We start from the raw sequence: 20058 nt of genomic DNA, 5'->3' as shown, positions 1-20058 counted from the left end.
AACCCCTAAACTCTAATGATGCACACCCTGTAAACTGTAATAGCGCACACTCCATAAACTCTAATAATACACACACCCTAAAACCTAATAACATACATCCCCTGAACCCAACTAACACACACCCCTTTACTTCTAATAGCACACATCCTCTAAACTCTAATAATACATACCCTGTAAACTGTAATAACACACACCCCATAAACCCTAATAGCACACATGTTCTAAACTCAAAAAACACATGTCCCCAAACTCTAATGCTATACCCCATAAATTCTAATAAGACACATCCCCTAAACTCTAATAGCACACACCCCCTAAACTCTAATACCATACCCTGTAAACTCTAATGAGACACACCCCGTAAACTCTAACAGCACACACCCTCTAAAGCCTAATAATGCTCACTCCCAGAACTCTAAGAACACACCCTGTAAATTCTAATAACACACCTCCTAAACTCCAATAGCACACACCCGTAAACTCCAATAGCACACACCCCCTAAACTCTAATGGGACACACCTCCTAAACTCTAATAACACACATCCTCTAAACTCTAATAACACACCCTGTAAACTTTAATAACACACACACCCTAAATTCTAATAACACACCCCGTAAGCTCTAATAACACACAGCCCATAAACTCTGATAAGACATACCCCCTAAACTCTAATAGCACACACCCCCTAAACTCTAATGGGACACACCTCTTAAACTCTAATAACACGCCCCCTAATTGCTAATAACGCACACCCTCTAAACTCTAATAATTCACATGCCCTAAACCAGGTGCAAGACTCTGACTGCCAACGGGTCAGCACACCTACAGTATGGATTCCTGTGGCTGTTTAGTTCTCTTTGTGCAGGAGCTGGATCAAGGACATTGTGAGATCAGGCTGACCAAGCAATTAAAATTATTAATCGTTTCAAACCAAGTTAGTGACATTTTGAAGGCATCATCCCGAGTTTGTTTTTATGCAGCCACTTCCAACGTTCCTGGAACTGTGCGAATAAACAAAAGTTCTAAAAGAGGCTATGCCCTGCCTATTGGATGATGTGTAACAAATGAAGAAAAAGCAACTGTTACAGTAAGGAGAGAGAAGCAAATTGAACTTCTTTAACTTCTCACAGTCTGTCCGTAAGCAGGGGGGTTATTGAGTTATTTTTAAAGTAGGCTGTGACATGTTTCCCCAAACTCTCAGTTTGTAGCTGTGGGTGTACCTACACCACATGGACTGCAGCCGTTCAAGAAGGCAGCTCACCACCACCTTCTCAAGGGCAACTAGGGATGGGCAATAAATGCTGGCCTAGCCAGTGATGCCCATGTCCCATGAACGAATAAAAAAACTCTCTTTATGATTAACTCAGAAAGTTAGCTTATTTCACATTCAAACTCAAGTGGGGAGGGGACATTGGTGGGGGTGAATGTTCGCAATCTCTTACACACATACACATACATAAAGTAAGGGAGATGGAAAGGAGGGAGTTTTTACAACTGTGGATAAAAAAGTAAAAGAACCACAGAATTGAATATTAGATCCCATGACATCCTGAATCCAGATAGTCAAAGTCCAGAGGGTATTTCCTCCATGGCAGAGTTCCGATTAGATGAGTTGCTGGTTGGAGACAGCAACATTGAAAGTGAATGAGGATGCAGCGTGGTGTGGTTTCAGTGCCTAACCTGCTTGGCAGGCAATGGTCGGATGCTTTAAAAATAAAAACAAGCTTCAAGGAGTTAAGAGGTGGTGGCTGGCTGCTTGGTCAGCTGGATGCCCTGCTGTTGTTCTTTTCGGGTTGGAAGTAATCCGCAGACTGATCTGGGAGGTAGAAATGTAATATTAAAAACGTCTAAGAGGCTAGAAGCATGGGGTCATGTGATGTGGCCAAGTAATGGATTAATTGCAGCTTCACAAGCAGCTTCTGTGCCTCTGGCCAAAATCCATTTTCCCCTTAGGAGTGAAATAGTGGCTATTAACAACTCTTAAGTTAGCTTAAGTTTCGGTGTCTCTGTCTTTGTTATCACCCTGGCTGGGGAACCAATTCATCTGTCCAGTTTTGTGATTTTAATGTGGCCTTACAATAGGGTATGATATTCCACAAAGGTGAGAGTGGAGCTCTTTTGTTTCTGTAATCTCTGTTAGACCATTCCAGAACAGAGGGCCAATGATGCAAGTCATGTGACCTTGAGCAGCTTTTTTTCGGTTCAGCAAAAGTCCATTTTAAAATAGCAAAAAAAGGATGAAGTTTTGATGTACACAGTTTTATTTCCTTTCATGTCTTATTGACATGACACAACTATTTCACAGTGAAATACCTTGGAAAAGAACAACCTGCACATTGTTAAACAGCTCGAGCAGTAGCTTAAGTATCAAGGACAAAATATGTCTTTGGAGAGATGTTGGTGTAGTGTTAATGTCACTTGATTAGTGATCCAGAGGCCCAGGCTAATGCTCTGGGGTCATGGGTTGAAATCCCACCATAGCGGCTATTGGAATTTAAATGCAATTAATAAATCTGGAATTGAAAGCCAGTCTCAGTAATGGTGATCATGAAACTATCATCGATTGCTGTAAAAGCCAGCTGGTTCACTAATGTCCTTTGGGGAAGGAAATCTGCTGTCCTTACCTGCTCTGGCCTAAGTGTGACTGCAGACCCACAGCAATGTGGTTGACTCTTAACAGCCCCCTCAAGAGGCCTAGCTGGCCACTCAGTTCAAGGGCAATTAGGGATGGACAACAACATTATGAGTGACACCCTCATCACATAAAAGAAGAACAAAAAGAGTTGTCACCAATTAAGTCATTGCTATTGGTTTGAATGACATGGTGTGCTCTGCACTTAAGCTGGAATCAGGAGTCTACCTACTGGCCTGAATTTTACCCTTGGCGGCATGCACGATCAGCGGGCCTGGGACCGGCCAGGAAGCAGACCCCCAACCGCAAATGGCCCACGACCACGATTTCATGCTGGCTGGGCAATAAAGGCCCGCCTAGTGTGAAACGCGCCTTCCCAATGGTCAGGAAGGGCCAGGCAGAGGTGGAGCCTTGTTGAGCGCCGGGTCCAATGGCGAACAGGAGGGCTGTTTAAAAATGGCAGAGGCAACTCCTTGAAAGCTGCCAGCAAAGGATCACACATTCTGTGATCTGGAGAGTGAAGCTATGGCCTTAACAGCAGCTGAAGACGCCAGGTGGGGTGGGGAGGTGGAGGTCGGGTGGGCACTCAGTCCCCCATTTTCCGGCTGAGTGTCTCGCAGTGCTCTTTGAGGAGATGGTTGTCAGGAGGGACACATTCGTCCTCAGAGATGGGAGGAGGAGGCCACCGCACCAGACAAAAAACACCTGGGAGCAGCTGAGGTCAGCGTCCATGACGTTGTGCGGTGCACATGGGTGCAGTGTTGCAAAAGGCTCAATGAACTGCTGCACTCGGGAAGGGTGAGTATCATGTTGGCATGGGTCAGTGTGGTGATGTGTTAAGGGCTGGCCATCCCCCTGTGGAGTTCAGGGATGTTAGAGTCTGAGTGCCAATTGTCAATGACAGCAGAGCTGGCCAAGGGGATGAGCCCTGGCTGCTTAAACTGAGAGCCTTGTGGCACAACTCTGATGTGCCCTGTGAAGTGTTCCTCAGGTGGTGTTGGCCAGGCTGCAATGGCACTGCAGATAGAGAGTGGATGAATCAATGCTCCTCTATCCTTTCAGGAGAAGACGAGCCATAGCAACATTGAGAGGTCATGGACAGGCCTCCTAATCCTAACCAGATTTGTGCAGGATGCCTTAGAGCTGGAGAGACGCCATGCACCTCGTTCAACCTGTCGTGGAGAGACTGGGGTGTCAGACGAAGGCGAAGGCAAGAATGCAGTGCATAGAGGTGAGAGTTTTGGATGGTGCTAATATCTCCTCATTGATCGGAGCCTCAAACCTGGAGTCCCCATTTTTTCATTGAAAGACTATGGCACCATGATGCAGATCTCCATTGTCTCACCAGGGTACCTGGCATGTATAGTGACAGTGTCATGACTTAAACTAATGACATGACCTTTTTCTCCCTTAGATTTGCCAGCACGCACTGAATCGCAGGATCCCGATGAACCACCCTGACCCCAGAGGACCACCGGGCTTCAGATGCACCTGTGTCACACCCGCTCTCTGAACCAGGCACCAGTGCAGATACCAGCACCTCGGTGGGCATTAGATCTTCGGCTAGAATGTCGGTACGCACTGGTGAGGGCACTTCACACTCACTTAAGGAGCAAGCAGAGGCAGGGAGTGCCCAGGGTGTCAGCAGTCAGAGAACTGCTGGAGACCAGGACGACGCTGGTTCGAAGGCAGATGATGAGCCTCTGGAGTAGTCCATTAGGTGGCAGATGCTGGATTCCAGAAGAATGTGCAGGAGGATCTGGCAGAGATCCATGAGGATATGTGTGCTATGGTCTCTGTTGTGGAGGAGTCCATGTGGAGCATAAGCACTGCATTGACCCTCATGGCTGAGCACACTGCCTCCTCTATTGGGAAGGTGGTGATTCTCATGAAGAGGCAGCTCCAGAGACAGAATGAGGGGTTCCTGGGGTTGCGCTCGGACCTGCAATCCCTCACACAGGCACTGAGCTCAGGTGGTCAGTGCCAGTGCGGGAGATGGATGAGGCATCCAGTATCCCAGCTAGGTGCCCATCCATCAATGGCAAGCAAGGAGGTCCAGAGCAACTTCATGTTGGTGCACAATCTGCCTGTCATCTCTGCAGGCTCCTCTCAGGGCACTCTGGATGACAGCAACAGCTCCTCCACCCCTCTACCAGTGACTGTGGCATCTGATGAGGCTGCGATGATGGGGGAGATGCCAGCCATGGTGCTGGACGCTCCCTCCCAGGTGGGGCCAGCACAGGCTGCACTGGCCAGAGGACGACTGCCAAGGTCATCAAGGCCAACAATACACCAGAGTCAACAGGCTGTCTCCAATGCTGGTACCAGTGAGGTGGGGTGGGGAAAGGGGGATGGGGGCACCTAAAAGTAGTAATCACAAACATAAATTTAACGCATCATGAGCACAAGACAGACTGGTCACGGGTGATCTTCTGTTCTGTATTGTTTGTTTATGTTTACTGGTGTGGAAGTGAACACCAGAGATGGTAATGTTAATTTGATTTGATTGTCAAAATGACAGAAATTTTGTTTTTGTCATAATGGCCTGAGTATGCTTCACCATTTTATTTGGAGCAGGATACGCTAGTATGTAGTGCTGGACATGAGTTGCTCTGAACTTTATTGTAACTCCTTTGAGTACAAACACATTTCCATCTGTTCCTATTCAGATGAAGTTACATTGTTTCATAGTTTGCCATTGTGAGATTTGAACTCTTGATCTTGGGGTTACAAGCCCAGTACCATAACCATTTGGCTATTTAGGCCAAGCCTGAACTTTATTGTACAGGCACTAAGTGGACTTTGGCTTCAAGTGATAGGGTAATTTCAGACACCCAGGATGGAGGCAGCAACCCTGGCACGAGGTGGAAGCAGATTTTTGGCAGCCTAGCTGAAGGAGCCCTGGATCAAGGCATCCCTGCCCCCCTGAAGGATACAGAGGTCTGTCTCCACGCCCTCAGCGTTCTCCTCTTCTGACTAACTACTGGATTCATCCTCTGTGGCCTGTGGAGCTGCCTCAAGATCCTCTTCCTCCAGTGGGTGCCCCCTTGCCAGATTGTGGAGAGCGCAGCATGCAATCACTATCAGTGACACCCACTCTGGAGAGTATTGTAGTGCTCTCCTTGAATGGCCTGGGCATCGGAAGCGCATCTTCAGAAGGCCTATGGTTCTCTCTATTACCGCCCTTGTGGAGACATGACTCCTATTGTAACGCTGCTCTGCCTCTGTTCTTGGGTGGCAGAGAGGCGTCATAAGCCACCTTTTCAACAGATAGCCCTTGTCACCCAGCAGCCATGCAACCAGTCAGGATGGAGCACGAAGAGCCTCAGCACCTGGGAGTGCTTCAGGATATAAGCGTCATGGTTGCTGCCAGGGTACCTTGCACAGACTGGCAGAATCTATGTCCTGTGCTCACAAACTATCTGGACGTTCATCGAGTGGAATCCCTTTCTGTTGACGAAGGCACTGGGCTGACCTGCTGGTGCCTTGATGGCCACATGTGTGTAGTCAATGGTGCCTTGGATGCCAGGGAACCCATCAATCACTGCAAAGCAACTGGTTCGCTCAGCCTGGCTGGCCTCATCCATTCAGAAATGAATAAATGTCATTATCAGCCCGAACAGAGCTTCTGTCACCAGCTTGATGCAACTGTGAACAGCTGATTGGGAGACTCAACACAGATCCCCCACTGATCCCTGGAAAGAGCCAGAGGCACAGAGGTTGAGGGCTACTGTGACCATCAGCGCCACTGGCATGGAGTGTCCACCCACACAGTTGGAGGTGATCTCAGACCCAATCATCTGACAATTGGAGGTCACTGTCTCCCTGGAGAGGCGGAGCCTTCTTTGCATTGCACCTGAGACATATTGAGGTAGCTGCATCGCCACCTGTAAACGTTGGCAGCAGCAGGATAGTGGCCCCTTGCGCCTTGGACTACCTGCTGACCCTGCATCCCCTGTGTCAGCGCCTCTCCTCCCACAGGTCACTCCCCTGGAAGCTGCATTGGGACATGTGGCCTCTCCTCCCTTTTGCCCTCCCTTCCTCCTCAGAGAAGGTGCCACCAACTGAGACCATAAACATCAATACCAGGGTAATGGAAGTCTATCTGATACCTGGAAGGTTCATCACAGTCAAAGTCCTCCGGGGGCCTGGGAGACACCAACGTGTCCTGAATGAAATCCGGAAATGCTAAGAATGAAGCTCAGTATTGAGACGAAGCTCTCAAGTTCAAATAAGCAACCAGCAGCAAACTACCTCTTAAACTCTTCACTTCACATGCTGGCAACACTGCTGACCCTTTTTATCCCACCCGTGGATGAGGTTTTGCAAAATGAGGCCTGCCTGTTTTGCCCATTCTGACTGTGCGATAAGTGTGAAATCGCATGGGCAATGTAAAATATGGATCAATTGGCTTTTTAATGGCCTTAAGTGGCCTTTTATTTGATAGCAGGTGCGACTCTGACACCCACGCACGCCCGCTGACCTGAAGATTGCTCGCATGCGGGATGACATCGGGACAAATCCCTTTGGACAGTTAATTCATTTCAAAAGTCAAGGTAAAGGTGGATTGGTGATGGCATCTCCAAAATGGCTTTAACTTTGGCTGCATCAAACAGTCCACTTTCCAAAGCAACGTGCCCAGTAAAGGGCAGGTCTTGCCGACAAAGTTTAATTTTATCACAGCACCCCACATTGTTGCATCAATGTAGGAAAGTCTCTAGATGTTTATCATGGGCTTGTATTGTTACTTCAAGCATTTCTCCGAACCAACTATTACAAAATTATTTGCATTGACCTCTAACCCTTGCAGTCCTTCCACCCGTTCACACATCTTTTGTTGGAAAACTCTGGCACTAAGCTGACCCCAATTGACATGTATCCAAAATTGTGTGGAATATGGTTAGATATGATGACTGGTTATTCAGACTCACATTACGGACATTGAGAATCATGTATTCTTGAGCACCATGCAAGTGTGTAGCTTCATCATGTCCCTGCTCATGAGACAGAGTCACATGAGGGGACGTGTTTTGTTACATTTTTATTTTCTTTACTTTCTTTTTTTAACAATGCTGTATCTCCCTGAGGCAGCTCTGTTCCTTAGAGAGATTATGAAGCACTCACCCGTCCGTGCGCTTGCGTGAAGTTTGTTCTCAGCCTGCTCGCACTCATTCCCACTCCCCCACTCCACATTGGCAGCGCTCAACGCTGCCGCTCACATTTCATACTGGGTGGGCCTTAATTGGCCCACCAACACGAAATCAAGGTCCGGTGCCAAGCACGGACGGTGGTTGACTTCCTGACTGCTCCCGCCCACCCTCGCCGAGCCCACCTGCCAAGGGCAAAATTCTGCCCCCAGAAATGTTTGCACAATTTGGAAAACAGATATCCTAGTAACAGATAACGGTCCTCAATTTGCACCCACAGACTTTGCAGTCTTTTAACATGACGGATTTAAACCAATGACCTTATCTGCTCACAACCTTCAGACAGTGGCAAAGCTCAGAACATCGTCAAAACTGTTAAATAACTCTTGAGGAAAAACAAGGAGCCAGCCAATCAGAGTTTCTAGGTCCATTATATAGGCGTAACACACGGGGTAAAAGTGTAGGTGCAAGGCCTGGGCAGAGCTTTATGGCAATAGGTGCAAGACACTATTTCCTATAGCAGGAACACCCCTACATCCTCAATATTCGACTGAGGAAGATACTCCTCCACTTGTCAACATGAAGCAATGTTGGCAGTGTTATAATGACCACTAATCCACTTCAAGCACTACAATCAGGTGATATAGGGTGAAAAAGATTCCTTGCCCTGAGTAGTTGGAGTGCTCGAATACACATAATTGTGGTAGGTCCTAGAAGTTACGACACGCGAGTCTGGGTCTCTGCAGAAATCACCGTCAGTTGATTTGGGCTGGATAAGGCACCTATTAGCAGCACTCCAAAAATTGAGGACTTTACTAAAACATAAGTCCCCACCAGTCCTCTGAACTGTCCAAAATCTCCAAATCTCCAAAGCAAGTGGCAACAAACCCAACACCTAAAACACCTGGTAGACAGACACTAATTGCTATTTACAGATCTGACAGACAGCGTTAAGTTCCATCTCAATTATACACATTATTGCAGTGCCTGCTTGTGATTCTGCGCTTTGGTTTGGTGAAATTTCAGTTTTTTTTAATCGTTCATGGGATATGGGCATCGCCAGATGCCCAGCATTTATTGTCCATCCCTAATTGCCCTTGAGAAAGTGATGGTGAGCTGCCTTCTTGAACCGCTGCAGCCTATGTGTTGTAGGTACACCCACGGTGTTGTTAGGAAGGGATGTTCCAGGATTTTGATCCAGCGACAGTGAAGGAATGGTAATATATTTTCAAGTCAGGATGGTGAGTGGTTTGGAGGGGTACTTCCAGGCGGTGGTCTATCTGTTGCTATTGCCCTTGTCCTTCAAGGTAGCAGTGGTCATGGGTTTGGAAGGTGCTGTCGAAAGAGCTTTAGTGAGTTGCTGCAGTGCATCTTGTAGATGGTACACCCTTCTGCTACTGTGCATCAGTGATGGAGGGAGTGAATGCTTAAGATGGTGGATGGGATGCCAATCAAGCGGGCTGCTTTGTCCTGGATGGTGTCAATCTTCTTGAGTGTTGTTGGAACTGCACTCATTCGGGCAAGTAGGGAGTATTCCATCACACTCCTGACTTGTGCCTTGTAGATGGTGGAGAGGTTTTGGAGAGTCCGGAGGTGAGTTACTCACTGCAGAATTCCCAGCTTCTGACCTACTCCTGTAGCCAGTGTATTTTTATGGCAGGTCCAGTTAAGTTTCTGATCAATGGCAACCCCAGGATGTTGATGGTGGTGCATTCAGTGATTGTAATGCCATTAAATGTCATGGGAAGATAGGTAAATATTCTCTTAATGGAGATGGTCATTGCCTCACACTTGTGCGCGTGAACATTACTTGCCACTTGTCAGCCCCTTACTACATATGACAGAAACTGTTTCAGTATCTGAGTCGCAAATAGTGCTGATCATTGTGCAATCATTCACAAACATCCCCACTTCTGACCTTATGATGGAGGGAAATCATTGATAAAAAGATGAAGATGATTGGGTCTGGGACACTACCCTGAGAAACTCCTGCAGTGATGTCCCAGACTGAGATTATTGAACTCCAACAAAAACAATCATCTTCCTTTGTGCTAGGTGTGACTCCAACCATTGGAGAGTTTTCCCCGATTCCCATTGACTCCAGTTTTGCTAGGGCTCCTTGATGCCATTTGGTCTTGATGTCAAGGGCAGCCACTCTCACCTCACCTCTCAAATTCAGCTCACTTGCCCATGCTTGGACCAAGATTGTGACAAGGTCTAAAGCTGAGTGGCCCTAGCAGAACCTAAGCTGAGCAAAGGTGAGCAGGTTATTGCAGTATTAAATGCAGTTTAAAAGCACTGTTGATGACATCTTTCAACACTTTGCTGATAATCGAGAGTAGACCGATGGGGTGGCGATTGACTGGATTGGATTTGTCCTGCTTTTTGTGGAAAGGATATGCCTGGACAATTTTCCACATTGATGCGCAGATGCCAGTGCTGTAGCTCAATCAGCCATGTCGGTATTTGCATAAAACAAAAGCAAAATACCTCAGATGCTGAAAATCTGAAATAAAAACAGAAAATGTTAGAAATACTCAGCCAGTTTGGCAGCATCTGTAGAGAGAGAAACAGCTAATGTTCCAGCTCAAGGGCCTTTCTTGTTGCGACTGAGTTCTGCTGTCTGTTTCCAGCTGTCTTCCCTGATGCATGGTGTATCAGGCTTCTGGGAGAACTGGGTAGCCATTAGTTCCATCCATATATCTGCTCTTCATAGGATTTCCTATGCCAAAGTGTAAAATTGGCAATCATTATTCTGTAATGCTCATTTCTACAGCAATGTTGGTGAACAAACAGTTAAAAGCAAAATACTGCGGATGCTGGAAATCTGAAACAAAAACAAGAATTGCTGGAAAAACTCAGCTGGTCTGACAGCATCTGTGGAGAAGATCTCTCCTTTGCCTCCACCTATCAATGGCCCTTTATCCAGTTTCACCTGTCCCAACCCCCCTTAAACAGCTTATATTTCACCACATTTCTATTTCTCTTTAGTTCTGATGAAGAGTCATATGGACTCGAAACATTAACTCTGTCTTCCTCTCCACAGATGCTGTCAGACCTGCTGAGATTTTTCAGCTATTCTTGTTGGTGAACAAACATCTGCTTTTGCTTGCCCTGGTATTTAAACAGCTCCTACTAGTAATTCTAAGCATTTAAAGTCAACGCCATTCCCTTTTCATTGACTGCCCTGCTGTGTGAAACATGAGGTGATATTATAACCGAAAATAACAAACTCACAGGTAAAGCAATGGACTTCTTACTCCCAAAAACTTATGTTAACTACAATTAAGCCCTGGATAGCTTATTAACAGTAATGTTTTTATTTACTTATTTTTGCCTCCTCTCTTCACAAACCCTATCTTCCTGAATTGCTTTACAAACCTATGGCTGAAGGTACAAAATGATTTATTCCTGTTATATGTCCCTTACTTTCCACAGTGGATTTGCAACTCATGCTGAAGTCATCATTCGTCTAGTAACACATAGATGCCAATGTTGCAGGCTTTCCCTAGCATTGGGTCTCTGGTGATCAGAAATTGAACAGATGGCCAATTTCCACATTCTAGGCCTCACTGACTCCACCCATATGTCTGAGTTTGCACTGTCTCATAAATATCTCCTCCGGGTATGAGACAAAAATTAGTCACTCCTAGTGGTACAGGATGAAACTATCCCTCCCCACTATAGCACTTTAGTTCAAAACTTTTATTTAAAACTATAAACTGTATAAATTCTACCTGGCTGTTATGGGGCAGCCTGGATGTTACATCATCACAGAAAAGGGATAAGAACTAAAAGGTTGTTTTATGCATCCTGCTCTTGCTAATAATTTGTCAACAGGAGTTGGCGATCTGTTTAAAACACATAACACTTTTTGATGATTATTTTCTGCCCCTTCAGCCTCAGTTTATTATTTATATATTTACTGGTTAGTTGCCAGGTGATACAGCTTGTCCCTATTTAGATATCGTAGTTCTGCAGGGAAAGGGGCATTTTCTCACACACAGATTTTGCCCTTCATCCACTTTGAAAAATCCAAGCACCTCTCAAACCCCAGGCCACAGGCATAAGGGCAGGCCTCTTTGTGGAAACACCTTCAATGTACTCCTGTAACACAATAGCTAATTCTATGGTGAAGTTGAGTGTTTCATTTTCAGAATTTTGTTGTGTGAGTTTTCCTCTAGGCCCTTCATTTTGGCAAGAGATTGGGGCATGTTTGTTCCCCAAGATGCAGAGGAAAATGGGACGCAGAGCGCCCCATTACATGAAGTTTCTGCCATCACTGCTCCCAGAATTTCTTTGAGTTTCCAAAGTTGCATAACGGACCTGCGCATGGAGTAGGCACAAGTCCGGTGAAACAAGGAAAATCAAGAGAAAGGCACTGTTTCTTGTCACCCAGACTGCTCCTCAAATGATCATTCCCAGCAAAGGAGCCGCTGTATAACATGGCACTGAATCTTTCCAGCCCCATGGTCGTGTGTTTGGAGGAGAGGAGGTGGGTGATTCATGTCAAAACAGCTCCCTGACTCATTCCTGCCACCTTTGCCAGGGTCAGACTGGGATAAATGTCAGTTGGCATTTGAGGAGCAGTCTGGGCGGCAAGAAACACTGCCTTTCTCTTCATCTTCCTTGTCAACACCGGGCTTGTGCCTATTCCATGACAGCCAACTAACACTGTTAATACCTCAATTAGATACAATTTTGCGGCCTTGGCACCAGTGCACGGCCATCATCTTGTGCGAAGGCCGCCAGCTCAATAGTGGTGGCCTCCCTTCTGTAGGCCTGGTACCAGCTTAAGGGCTCCATGCCCCATTAACAGGTCCACAGGCAGGAAAGTGGGCACCTGTGGCCCAGCTAATTCATCAGGAGGGGTTTCCCAACAGCTCCGAGGTGCCGAACACCTTCGGACTTCTCGGTATTTATTCATTTCCACACCTCAGAGGGAGCCGCACAATCTCCAACCTGCCTCAGAGCTGCCCGAACTATCCCTAATCTACCTCAAAGATGCCCGCACTATTCCCAACCTGCCTCTGAAGTGCCTGTGCTATCCCTAACCTGCCTCAGAGCTGACGCACAATCCCTAACCTGCCTCAGAGCTGACACACAATCCCTAACCTGGCTCAGAGCTGACGCACACAATCCCTAACCTGGCTCAGAGCTGCCTGCACAATCCCCAACCTGCCTCAGAGCTGACGCACAATCCCCAACCTGCCTCAGAGCTGCCTGCACAATCCCTAACCTGCCTCAGAGCTGACGCACAATCCCTAACCTGCCTCAGAGCTGCCTGCACAATCCCCAACCTGCCTCAGAGCTGACGCACAATCCCCAACCTGCCTCAGAGCTGACGCACACAATCCCTAACCTGCCTCAGAGCTGACGCACAATCCCTAACCTGCCTCAGAGCTGACGCACACAATCCCTAACCTGCCTCAGAGCTGACGCACAATCCCTAACCTGCCTCAGAGCTGCCTGCACAATCCCCAACCTGCCTCAGAGCTGACGCACACAATCCCTAACCTGCCTCAGAGCTGATGCACAATCTCCAATCTGCCTCAGAGCTGATGCACACAATCTCAAACCTGCCTCAGAGCTGACGCACAATCCCTAACCTGCCTCAGAGCTGACGCACAATCCCTAACCTGCCTCAGAGCTGACGCACAATCCCCAACCTGCCTCAGAGCTGACGCACACAATCCCTAACCTGCCTCAGAGCTGACGCACAATCCCCAACCTGCCTCAGAGCTGACGCACACAATCCCTAACCTGCCTCAGAGCTGACGCACAATCCCCAACCTGCCTCAGAGCTGACGCACAATCCCTAACCTGCCTCAGAGCTGACGCACAATCCCTAACCTGCCTCAGAGCTGATGCACACAATCTCAAGCCTGCCTCAGAGGCGTGTGCACAATTGCCAACCTGCCACAGAAGAATCCGTATAATCAAGAACCTGTCTCAGAGGCACCTGTACAATCCCTAACCTGCCTCAGAGGCACTTGCATAATCCCCAGCCTGCCTCAGTGGCGCTTGTATAATCCGTAACCTGCCTCAGAGGTGCTCGCATAATCTCCAAACTGCCTCAGAGGCCCCCACACAATCCCCAACCTGCCTAAGAGATGACACACAACCCCCAATTTGCCTCAGAGACACCTGTCCAATCCCCAACCGGGCTCAGAGGCCTCTGTCCAATCCCCAACCTGCCTCAGAGCTGCCCGCACAATCCCCAATTTGTCTCAGAGGCACCTGCACAATCCCCAACCTGCCTCAGAAATGCCCGCACAATTTTAAATCTGCCTCAGATGCACCTGCACAATCCCTAACCTGCCTCAGAGACATCAGTGCAATCCCCAACCAGCCTCACAGCTGCCTGCAAAATCCCCAGCCTGCCTCAGAGGCACTCACACAATCCGCAACTCACCTCAAAGGCACCTGCACAATCCCCAACTTTAAAAAAAAACAATTGGATGGGGGAGTCGCTGGCTAAGCCAGCATTTATTGCACATCCGGAATTGCCCTTGTTCAGGGGGCCTTTAGGAGTCACATGTAGGCCACACCAGGTATGGACAGCAGATTTCCTTCCCTAAAGGGAATTAGTGAACCAGATGGGTTTTTACAACAATTGGCAATGGCTTTGTGGTTATCATCAGACTTTTAATTCCAGGTTTTTATTGAATACCGTGGCAGGGTTCAAACTCAGTTTTACAGAGCTTTACCCTAGATCTCTGGGGTTACCAGTGCAGCAACAAAACCACTACGCCATTGCCTCCCTCAGTACCCAAGAAAATCCAGCTCCTAATTTTAAGGCTGTAACTGGGTCCCATGCAGTCTTCTGGATCTTGAGCCAGCCTAAGGGTTCAGCAGGCAATTTTCTTTTTCCATTTTAACCTCCTGGTTTAAACAAAGTTTGAGCATCAGGAAGCACATCTGAAAATCATGAAAGATCAATGACCTAACAAAAGGTCATTCCTGAAACATTAACTCTGTTTCTCTCTCTCCTCAGATGTTGACAGCCCTGCATTTCCGCCATTTTCTGTTTTTATTTCAGTTTTGCAGCACATTATGACATGGCAAATGATGTGTGCCAAACGGACCAAATCCACAAGGGAAACTTGGCCACGCTATCACAACGGTTTTGCAATTTGTATTTATTATGAGAAGACGTGTGTGCTGAATTCAGAAGTAATGAGTCCACTAAGATCTTTAGAAATGTTAGAAATTAAATTAAAATATTTGTTAACAAAAGAAAAGATTTCAAGCACATACATAAGACTACAATTACTTAATACTATAACAAATCCAAAAAATTCCTAATTAACGTGACTCCCAATTACACACCCCTTTTAAGGCAACAGCCCAAAATAGATTTTAAATTTAAGAATAAAGCCAGCAGGTTACCACAGTACCCATTTGACAGTGAAATTCCCAAATGATTTTCTCCAACTTTAGTTACTAGACACAGCTGACTTTTGCACAAATGGCTGGAGGCTTCCTGAAAGCTGTTTCATACACTCCAGATCTTACATGGCCCCCCCAAAATAGACTTTCATTCTCCTTCATATATGTTTCTCTCTCTTTAATCTGTAAGTTCCATTGTTCCATATGTCTCTGGAAATGTACTTCTCCCATAATATAAAAACTTTCATGTTGCTAATATTGTCAGTAACCTCTGGGAAAAATAAACACACTGCTTGGCCTTGCTTATCTGGCTAGTTATAAGCATCCTAACGTCCCTTTGAAATCCAAACAACTCCTTCACTTGTATAAAAATGCAAATTTCCTTCACACTTTATATGCTAAGACAGCATCCATGTTTACTCATTGGCATTTCAAGTGCACTTCTGGACGTAACTTCTTTTGATAATTTCAAGCTTGCAGTCTACCTGACTCCAAATGTAATTAAATCACACAGACAGAACCATCTACACTCACACCCATAACCTACGTTATAATAAACCAGAATAATATTATGAAAATTATTATACTTTTGTGATAAGCATCTGGAATATTTTTCATTTCTCAAACAAAAGGTACAACACTGCTGAAGAAAATGCAATAGGGAATTCAAGGGCACTGCTCCCCTATCAGATCTGGTTTATCATTGATTCTTATTTACCGTAGTTAGTAAGACCTTTGCCTCAACAGATATTTTTAAGGTGTGACACTTTGAAATGTGACACTATGGACACATGCTAGACACAACTTTAATTATATTAATTGATACTTACTTTGAAGAGGTTTCCACACACAGGCCTACCGTTATGTCTGTCGACTGGGGTTTAAGAGGAGTGGTTGCAGTTTGAAATAATCATCTGGGAGTCCAATTAATGCCTCTTCGTGAAGTTAAAAAAATCAATGGCCTGTAAAATCTGTGATTTCAGTTTCTCTTTTTTTCAAAGAAGGGTAAGAGAACAGTGGTGTGTAAATCAGTGTGATTAAAAACAACTTTCCTTAAATAGAACAGAAGCAATCAAACAATTCAAATTTAAAATGCTTCCCCATTTGTAAGTTTAGATATACTGGACACTTTCATACAGGGTAAGCCAGGAAAAAAATCCAATATTGTTACCTTTTGGCAACTGTACACAGGTGTGGATGGAAGATTAGAGTTTAGAAAGAGGCTCAAAGGGTCTCATTAATCAGCAAGCTACATTTTATTATGGGTGTTATTTCAATTCACTATTTCATGGATGTATTTGCCAAAATTTATCAGTTACTATAAGAGGGTGTTGAATGGCCTAGCTGACATTCACAAGATAAGTTCACCCAGGAAAAGCAACTGTGGGCAGCCACCTTTGGGAGTACAGGGTCAGGCACAAGGGGCGCAGGCCCAAGAGGTTGTCCAAGGCGGAAGGGGCCACAGAAGATGCCACTATCCTGCTGCCAGGGTATACAGGTGGAGAAGCAGCTACCTCATTATGACTGAGGTGCAGTGCGGAAGGAGGCTCCGACTGTCAAGGGAGACAGTCAACTATGTCTGTCAGATGATTGGCCCTGAGATCCCCACTAACTGTGTAGGTGGACACCCCATGCCAGCGGCTCTGAAGGTCACAGTTGCCCTCCATTGCTATGCATCTGGCTCCTTCCAGGGCTCGGTGGGTGATCTTTGTGGTGTCTCCCAATCAGCTGTCCACACTTGTGTCAAGCAGTTTACAGACACTCTGTTCAGACGTGCATTGACCATCATCCACTTCCGCTGCGACCAGGCAAGTCAGGCACAATAAGCCAGAGGCTGCGCAGCCATTGCTGGCTTCCCCTGCATCCAGGGTGCAATACTCTGTCACATGTGGCCATCAAGGCAAGAGCAGGTGAGCCCGGTGCCTTCTTCAACAGGAAGGGCTTCCACTCCATGAACGTGCAGATAGTACAGTACAGGATGCTGATTCTGCAAGTTTGTGCAAGGTATCCAGGCAGCTCCCACGATGCCTACATCCTCAGACATTCCCAGATGCTGAGGCTTTTCAGTGCTCTGGCTAAGCTGGATGGATGGCTGCTGGGTGACAAGGGCTATCCCCTCCGAAGGTGGCTCTATGCCGTCCAAGAACAGAAGATGAGCAGCGGTACAATAGGAGCCAGGGCAGCACAAGGGCTGTGGTGGAGAGAGCCATCGGTCTTCTCAAAATGCACTTCCGTTGCCTGGACCACTCAGGGGGCACACTCCAGTACATCCCAAGTCGCGTCTCTCTGATAGTGGTAGTCTGCTGCGCTCTGCACAATCTTGCGCTGGAAAGGAGGGACATAGTTGACAATGAAGACTTTGACGTCCTGATGAGGCTGCACATGATGAGTCCAGCAGTAGCTCAGAGGATGAGGAAGCACAGGGTGATGATGAGGGGCAGCACGCCGACCTGCTACTACACCAAGGAGGCAGGGACATCCGGGACACTTTAATGCAACTATCCTTCAGCTAGCTCCACACACATGGATCAGGAGGACCAGTATTGCCTGGCGCTTCCACACATGGCACTTGGGTGCTACATCTTCCACCTCATCAGCTGCAACTAAGGGCTTAGCACAGAAACATCAATGTCCATTCAAACACTCATGATATGTCTGTGAAACATACACAAAAATGCAGCACAAAGGAAACACTCTCAGCCATGGTCAGAAATGTGGACTTTATTCCCACCAAAATAAACAACAAACGTCGCTCTGACACAGATAATGAAACATTCCCTAATCTAGGGCCAACACAAAAATCACCAGTGACATACCTGATGAGTGCCTAACGTGACTTATGTTTATGTCTGCGGGTGCTACATCTAGGTGCTGCCCCATCGTTCAGAGTGGCTTGTGAGACAGCCTGCTGACTCTGCTGTTCTGTTGGCCTCCATGACCTTGGCGGGCGTCCTCTGGCCCATGGAGCCTGTGATGGACTCGCCTGGGAGGGAGAGGCCAGTTCCAGAACTGACACCTCCCCAGTTGTCGCTGCCTCAACAGATGCAACGGTCACTGGCAAAGGGGCGGAGGAGCTGCTGCCCTCATCCAGAGCGCCCTGAGAGGAGCTTGCAGTGACGACAGGCAGCTGCTGCACCGATGTAAGGTCACATTGGACCTCCCTGCTCACTGCAGATGCATGGGCACCAAGCTGGGACACTTGTTGCCCAGAACATCTACCACATTGGGAATGACCACCCGTGGCCAGTACCGCTGTGAGGGCTTGCAGGTCAGAGTGTATCCCAATCAGATGATTCTCAATCTGTTGGAAGCCCCCCTCCATGAGAGTCGCCAATCTCTCAATGGAGGAAGCCTGAAACTCTGTCCTGAGGTTCATGCCTTCACTGACACTCTGCCTGGACTCCTCCACCACAGAGACCAACTGAAGCACACCCTCATGCAACCCTGCCAGATGCTCCCACGCACCCTGCCACTTGTCCTGCAGCTGCTGCATGGCTGACATCTCCAGAGGCACATCATCACTGTCGGACTCAGCATGTGCCTGGTCCCCTGCAGTCCTCCAGCTGCTGGCGCCATTGGCACTCTCTGTCCATGCCATCTCCTCCAGCAATTGTGAAGTGCCCTCTCCACTGTGCCCCGGGACACTAGCCGACATCATCATCCCTACCGATGTGGTAGTCACTGCGCTGGTGCCTGGCTTACTGAAATGAGGTGAAGCAATTTGCAAATGACGCCCTTAGGTGTGGAGTGGGGGCTCTGGACTTGTTGCTGGCGGCCATGCGGTGGTGATGCTGAAATTAACAACAAGGACAGTGCATCAGTTAGCATTCAGTCAGTAACATCGTTCATCCCTTTCCCCCCCAGCCTCATAAGGTGCTCAACCTTCAAGAACCTAAGGAGACGAACATAGGTGGGGTGGTAAATAGTCAAGAGGAGGCCCAAACATTACACGCGCATACAGACAGGTGGTCAGATGGCCTAAGGAATGCCACATGGAATGTTATGTGGATAAGTGTGTGGTTAAGCACTTGGGCAAGACAAAAAAGGTACGGGAATACATGAGTAACGGTAGGATCGTGGGAAGTCACGACGATTACAGGGACCTTGCTGGGCAGACCCGCTAAGGTAGCAGAACAGGAACATAAGGCGTTTAACAAGGTCAAAGCCAGACTTGCCTTTATTAGCTGAGGAATAGAATGTAGGAAAAGGGAGGTCATATTGCAAGTGCAGAAAACGCTGTCGAGGCCACAGCTACACTACTGCTTTCAATTGTGACCAGCGCTTCAGGGGAGGGATGGCATTGGAGTGGGGAGAGTGCACAGGTTCCTGACCTGGATGCATGCGGGCCTGGAGAGTTGGAGTGATGAGGAAACATTGCAAACACTTGCGACATTTGCCGTAGATCACAGGAGATTGACAGGTCACATTATTGACCTTCATACCGTTATGAGGGGCATAGACCGGGTGGACAGAAGGCAACATTTCCCCTTGGTGCAGGGATGACTCACGTGGTGGCATTTATTTAAATTGAGTGCCATGAGGTTGACAGGTGAGGTGCTGAGCACCTTTTGGACAGAGTAATGTGGGGCGCACTGGCTGAAAGGGTGGTGGAACTTCTAACCCCTCGCAAGATGCAATAAGTATTTGGATGTGCAGCAGTGATGCCATGGCATGTTAGGCCATGGGGATAGTGGAATAAGGCGACATTGGAAGGTGCTAGAGATGCGCATCCTTCAGGGGATGAGGGACCTTTGTGTATGACCCACACGTCTGACTGTATCAGTCTGTGAATGAGCAGTGTTGCTGCATCAACGATTGCAGCAACCATCAGTGGTTTGGATGGTGGGCAGACAGAGTGGATGGGACTGTGGCCCTCAAATACCTG

Source organism: Carcharodon carcharias, chromosome 17, assembly GCF_017639515.1.
Source record: "Carcharodon carcharias isolate sCarCar2 chromosome 17, sCarCar2.pri, whole genome shotgun sequence".
Lineage (NCBI taxonomy): Eukaryota > Metazoa > Chordata > Chondrichthyes > Lamniformes > Lamnidae > Carcharodon > Carcharodon carcharias.
This window is presented reverse-complemented; position numbering follows the sequence as displayed.